The sequence below is a fragment of the Urocitellus parryii genome, chromosome 3, assembly GCF_045843805.1.
Source record: "Urocitellus parryii isolate mUroPar1 chromosome 3, mUroPar1.hap1, whole genome shotgun sequence".
NCBI lineage: Eukaryota > Metazoa > Chordata > Mammalia > Rodentia > Sciuridae > Urocitellus > Urocitellus parryii.
In genome coordinates this window covers 93,368,463-93,375,425 of record NC_135533.1, presented here as the reverse complement: position 1 = coordinate 93,375,425, position 6,963 = coordinate 93,368,463, and the positions used below count along the sequence as shown (strand labels likewise).

Sequence of the window (6,963 nt, the reverse complement as noted above, 5' to 3'; positions counted from 1 at the left end):
TAGCTCTCAACCATGGGTAATTTTGGTCTCCAGAGGATTTTGGAAATGTCTGGAGAAGTCTTTGATTGTCACATTCAGTGGTGGAAGGCAGATGTGGTGAGCCTGCTTTTGGCATCTGATGTGTAATGTCCAAGGACACTTTTGTACATCTTGCAATGCATAGAAAAAACCCTCACAACAAGAATCATTTCTCTGCCTTTCCTATCCTCTACTATCCCCCCACACTAGTATGGCAATATGTAAATCAATGCAAGTGTAACTGATGTGATTCTGCAATCTGTATACGGGGTAAAAATGGGAGTTCATAACCCACTTGAATCAAAGTGTGAAATATGATTTGTCAAGAACTATGTAATGTTTTGAACAACCAACAATAAAAATAAAAAAAGAAAAAAAAGATTCATTTCTCCACAACAAAGAATCGTTTCTCCACAAAATAGCTTGAAAACTCCTGCTTCTCAGAAGAACTGGTAGGCACCCGTGATTGTGTTTAAATACTGTTAGCATCACCTTCTTCATCTGTGTACTGTTGGCCATAAGCTGCAGGATCTGTTTAAGGAACTTCCCCAGGCCTTTCCGCCTCACTTTGCTCTCCAACTGCACTTCATAGCAGTACAGGACTTCATCCCCGCACTCCACGTCAAATCGGAAGTGAGAAAAGGCAACAGGCACAGAACTGTTCTCCCAAGCAATGAGATACCACGCTCGGTCGTCCGTCTTTTCCTCCCGTTTCTCTCGGTCTTTCCAGCCCCACTCGCTCTGCTCATACATGGTTTGCATATTCGTTTTGGTCAGGTCAAACGCCCAGTCCAGACAACCGCTTACATTCAATGGAGACATTCAACCCATTCCAGTCATATTTCTCGAACACTGGGAAAGCCTCCAGAGGGTCTCCAAGCCTGTTGGCGGCATCCACTTTGGCACAGACAGCATCCATGGCTGCACGCTCCTCCAGCCGCTTCTGCTTCTTCTCCTTTGCTTTGCTTGACTTTCTCCAGAGAAGCACTACAATTTGAAATTGATGATTCTTCTCCCAGCATGTCTGGCTGCTGTGGGGAAGACTGCTCCTATGGATCCTGAGCCAGAGAACCAAGTTTGGGGACAGCCAGCACTCCCACGCAGGTGGGCACTGTGGCAGCTGCTGTCACTGAACTCCCAGAGCCACTTATGTCAGAACCTGCTCTCCTAAGGCCTGTCTTCTCCCCTGGTCTCAGTCACTTGCCAGGTGCCCTCAGAGCTGTGGTTTCCTCAACCCTGTATGTACCAGGTGGCACCCTGAGAGCACAGAACCCTGGGGAGGAGTGGTCCACACTGCCCCTTCTCCTCTCTCTTGGAAGAGCAGAGTGCCAGGAGGGAATGGAGGGAGAAGGTGCTACAGGAAGACCACTGTGGGCCGGCGGGAAGCTCCTCTCTTGTGGCTGCCTCCTCACTCCACTCAGAAGGTTCCCCTACTTCCCTGCAGTTGGATTCCTGTTGGACCTTCCCCTTCCCTGGACAAATGGAATGTTTTATCCACTCTTGTGAAAGTTTTAAGAGTCCTGGTCTGGGGTCTGCTGGGCCCCAAAGAGGACTGGACTTTGTATGATCCAAGTGCAAAGCAAGGCTTCAGAGAGACCCTGGCTCCCTTACTCCTTGATCTCATGGATGGCGCTCCCGTGGAGACTGCATAGGCCTTCTACGCCAAGATACAGGGAAGCTCTTTCTAGCCACGTGCTTGTAGATCCACAGAGTGGAGTTGTCCAGGGACCGGCCAACCGGAAGGCTGCTTCTCTCCATTGCTGTCAGGGAGGGCGGACAGGACCAGCACCAGGTGTCCTGGGGGCTGCCATGGGGATGCCTGCTTCTCTGGGCTCTTAGACTTTGCTGCATTCTAAGCTTGACCTCTTGATCTCATGGCGGTGACTTGAGCTTTTAATTCAAGAAGAAAGCCAGAGGCCCTGCCTGTTCCTCTCCATTGCCCTCTCCACACTTTCTCCCCTGCCTCTTGCCTCCACCCCAGATACCTCTGTTCTTAGTCTCAAGCGGGGAGTAACATCAGGGAGCCTCTTGTCTTCCCCCAGAAGGATCCCTTGTTCCTGGTGTAGTTGATACTTTCCTCTCACCTGTTGGTGCTGATATCTCTCTGAAGGTGGGATGTCCCTCCCACCACTGTCCTCCCTCTTCAGAGAGCCCCCAGCCAGCAGCAGGCCCCTCTGCCTGCACCCCTAACTGTTTCAGTGAGGCACTGGTGCCACTGTCCTGGCCAAGCTGGGCCACAGCTCAGCTGCAGCAGGAATGCCCTTCAGTGGCCCAAACAGCTGCTCTGCTTTTCTCTCTCTGGTGTCATCCTGTGTCAGCAGGTTGGAGCAGTGGGAGGAGAAGGCCTTCCTCTTAGAGGTGTAGAGGATGTGGGCTCTGAACTTACACTCATCCTGATCTCTAGGCCTTGTTCCTCTTCCAGAAGAAAAACCAAATCTTTATCCAGGAAAAAGCACCCAACACCTCCCTTTTGACATTCCAAGCTTTGCTTCAGGGAATGTCCTAAGGTTCTAGCCTTTGTGCAGTTGTCTCCTAGGGGGTCTGTCAGCCCCTCTGCTGCTGGAGTCTGCTCACTCCACCCTCTGCCCTTACTCAGGTGGTCTGTCCTGGCAGATCTCATTAGAGTGGTCCTTGCTTCTCACCCAGAGTCCTGCCTGCATAGCAGCCTGTGCTCCTGAGGCCTCGCTTCCCATCCTGGCCTCTGCTGAGTGCCTGGTGCTGCTCTCAACCCCACCATTAGCGGGCCTGGCACTCCTGGGAGAGGGCCTTGCAGCTTTACATTGGATACGGCCACGGTCGCCTTGCCTGCTGGCTCCCCGGGGTTTTACCCCAGTGAGAGTTGAACTTTTGGGGTAGGGGTTGGCAAACTCCTAAGAATCACAAAACAACAAGAGCACGTTTAGGAAGAGTCTGATCCCTGTCTCGAAGTACAGAGTGCTAAATATTTATTGTCTTAGATCATGAATTTCTGATACCTCCCACTCAAGGGGACCAAAAGGAACCCCCAGTATAGACCCCATTTGAGGTGAGCTCAGTTTATGTTGTCTCTTTCCAGTCATTGGTAATGGGGTGCTCAGGGCCATGCCCTGCTTCCCCCAGCCTCTGCAGGACATGTCCTAGAGGCGGCATCAGGAGGTTAGGCTGGGAGGTTAGGCACTGGTTGAGACTGCAGGTGTGGGTGTTGGGCCCTCATGTCTCAGATGGCAATTTCCACCTCCCTTGGGTCTTGGTTTTGAGAAACAGCAGGCCTTTTTTGTTGTTTTTTTTTTTTTGTTTGGGGCATGTTAAGATATATTTTAAGTTTGTTTTTTTTAAGTTGTATCTGCTCTATTTCAGGTTCTTTGTTGGTGTCAGATATGTATGGTTCTTTTTAACCCTTTGTGTTTTTTTTAGAGGAAACTTGGAAGATAAACTTCTTTGATATATAGATATTTTTCTTTAGCAACTTGTTATCACTGGAATCAAAGGGAAAAGTGATCTCTTTTTTGCATTGGTTGTATTTGTATGTCACAAATAAAAGACACTTTGTTCAAAAAAAAATAATAAAACTCCTGCTTCATGTAGCTACTAAAACAATGATAATCACATGCACGGCTAATGAACTTGATGTTGTCAATGTAATAATAAAATAATTCAGAAGACTAGAAAAGATTTTTCTCAAGAAACAAATAATAGATAAGAGAAATACAAAAAAAAGGGTTAAGATGTTAGTCAAAACTTGATCCGTAATTACATTAAGTATGAATAGATTAAGTATTCTAGTTAACAGACTGGGTTAAAAACCAAAAGCTTATCTAGATCAGATTTCTGTATCTGTGGGTTCCATGTCAGGGGATTCGAGTAATCACAAATTGAAAATATCCAGGAAAAACAGTTTTTCTTGTCATTATTCCCTAAGCAATACAGTATAACATATATTACATTGTATTAGGTATATTAAGTAATCTAGAGGTAATTTAGAGTATGTAGGTAGATGTATCTAGGCTATATGTTAATACTGTGGTTTTACATACGAGACTTGAGCATCCACAAATTTTGGTATCCTCTAGTGTTCCTAGAACCAATCCCCTGTGGATACCAAGGGGTATTTGTATGTATATGCTTCTTCAAACAGAAAAACTTTTCAATAAAGATACAAAATAATTGAAAATAAAAGAACAAAAAAGAAATATGCTATGAAAACATACACCAAAAAAAAGAAACAAAACATACACCAAAAGAAAACTGATATAATTATACTAGCAACAGACAAATTAGGTTCAAGGCAGGATATATTGCTAGAGATAAAACAGGTTATTTTGTAAGGAGAAAAGGTATAAAAACACCAAAATTTTAAGTTCTCAGTACTATGACTTCAAACGCTCATAAGCAAAACCAACTTAACTAAAAGGACAAAAAAGATAAATCCATATTAATACTTAGAGAATTTAATATAGCTTTCTAAATTAACAGAACAATTAACCAAAGGCTTACAACATATGTATAAAACTTTTTATATGACAAATATAAAACATGTTCTAATTTACACATAAAATAGGTAACCAAATAATTGAAAAAAATGCACAATCTCTTTCAGTACACATGGAATATCAGCTAAAATAAACTAGATACTAGGTCAATAAAGTCTAAGGATGAAAATTATTCTAAGTATGTTTTCTGATCATAGTTGAATCAATAATAAAAATATAATCAGAAAATTCCTGTGTATATTGAAATACATCAACATACATATAAATAATCCATGAACCAACAAGAATGAAAATTAGAAAATATTTTAAGTGAATAATAATGAAAATATAGCATTGAAATTTGCAGAATGTCACTAAAGCTGTAAAGGGAAAGTTTACATTAGACAAAGGAAATAAATTAAGCCAATGATCAATTATTTTTCAGAAAAAAAACAGAAAAGGAACAATAAATTAACCAGGAATAGCATTTCCAAAGTAAATAATAAAGATAAAAGTGGAAAACACTGAAATGAAAATAAAAAATGCACTAAAAGGTAATCAATTTAGCCAAAAAGTTGATTCTTTTAAAAGACTGATATCATTGATGGCTCACTAGCATTGCTGATAAAAAAAAAGAGGAGATAAGTACAAATTAATAATAACCAGAATGAAAAAATGGGTCACCACTGTAAACCCAACAGATAGTACCAAGACAAGAAGACACTATGAACAATTTCACACCAACAGAAAATTCGAATGTAGATAAAATTGAATGTTGTGAAAGATTCAGTGTTCCAAAACTGAAATAGCAACTATGTTAGAATAAAAAATATTTAAATATCTAGGACTAAATGTAAAAAAGAAGACATGAAAGATCTCTTTAAGATATTCCTGAGATAAAGAAACCCAAATATCAGGGGGCTGTACCATATTCATGGATTGGAAGCTGTTATAAAAATGTGTATCCTCCCCTACATTGGTCTATAGATTTAGTGCAATCCCACTCAAAATCTCAGTGTAAATGTTGTGTATCTGGAAAGTGAAAAGATGAATGTAAAATTTTATGAAAATGCAAATGCTCAAGAATAATCAAGACAATTTTCTTGAAGAAGAATAATGAAATTGCCAGACTTGTGCTAACAGATATAGCCTTTCAAAAAACTACATCAATTAAAAGCTATTGAGTTCATGTAAAGATAAATAAACCAATAAAGGACCTAAAACACCCTATTTTTAATCAATATACCATTACAATTCAACTACGAAAAGATAATATTTTTAGTAAATGATATTGGATTATATGACTACTTACAATTTAAAAACTATCTTTATTTCCTCACATGTACAAATCCAATTTCAAGAGGAAAGGTAAAAGGAAAAAATCTTCATGATTTTGATATATACAAATATTTCCAACACAAAACACACAAAAAAAGAGCTAATCATAAAGGAAAAGAGTAATAAATTGGCCTTAAAATTAAGAACTTTTCACCAAAAAACATTATTAAGAAAGTGAAAATGAAAACACCAAATAGAAGATAATACCTGAAATACACATAAGCAACAAAGGATTTGTATCAAGAATATAGTCATGTACCACATAATGATGGTACCACATACGTGATGATAGCCCTATACGATTATAATGGAGCTGAAAAATCCCTAGCACTCAGTGTTGTCACAGTGATACCATTACTCATGGATATTTGTGGTGATGCTGTGTAAGGAAACCCACTTGCTGTTAGTTGTATAAAGGTATAGCATATAGCAATTACATACAGTATATAGTACTTGATAATGATTAGAAATGACTATTGCTGGGATAAATATATCACACCTATATATTTACTATACTATACTTTTAATCATTATTTTAGAGTGTACCTCTACTTAGAAAAGAAAGTTTATTGTAAAAGACTATACCTATTATGCCAGTGTCTCAAGTTTATTGTGTCTTTTGGATTGTCTCAAAAGGTGATGTTGAGCAATTGACCTACACTATCTAGGTTTGTGTAAAAACATTATGTGCAAAGCAGATTCAGCAACTAGAGAGGCACAAAACAACTTAGCGAGACTGTCTAGAGGAAAAAAAAGAGCTGGGGATGAGGCTTAATTGTTAAGTGCCCCTGGGTTCAATCCCAGGTACAAAAAAAAAAAAAAAAATTTCTATGATGTTCACACAACTACAGGTCTCCCAAGGATAGAGTTTCAAGATGGTAGACTAGAAGAAGGCTGCATTCCTAATCAATATGTGACACAGGATTGAAGCAGCAGGAGTACTACTTTCTCTGTGAGGTGGATAAAAGAGGGATTTCACCAAATCTCAATATTGGACAGTCAGGGTGTCATTTCTCAGGGTGTATCCCTGTTGTTAAGTGACACATGATTGTGTAAAACATGCTTCTGTCAATCAGTAAGAAAAAGCTTTGACCAATAAATGGGGAAACACTTAGTTACATAAATCATAAAAGAGGATATTTGAATGAGAATTTTAAAA

At 40.0% G+C, this 6,963-nt stretch overlaps 1 pseudogene; it reads right to left on the bottom strand.

The window, feature by feature from the left end:
• Positions 1-458: 458 nt before the first annotated feature.
• LOC144253995 (N-alpha-acetyltransferase 40 pseudogene) lies at positions 459-952 on the bottom strand (annotated as a pseudogene).
• Positions 953-6,963: the final 6,011 nt, after the last annotated feature.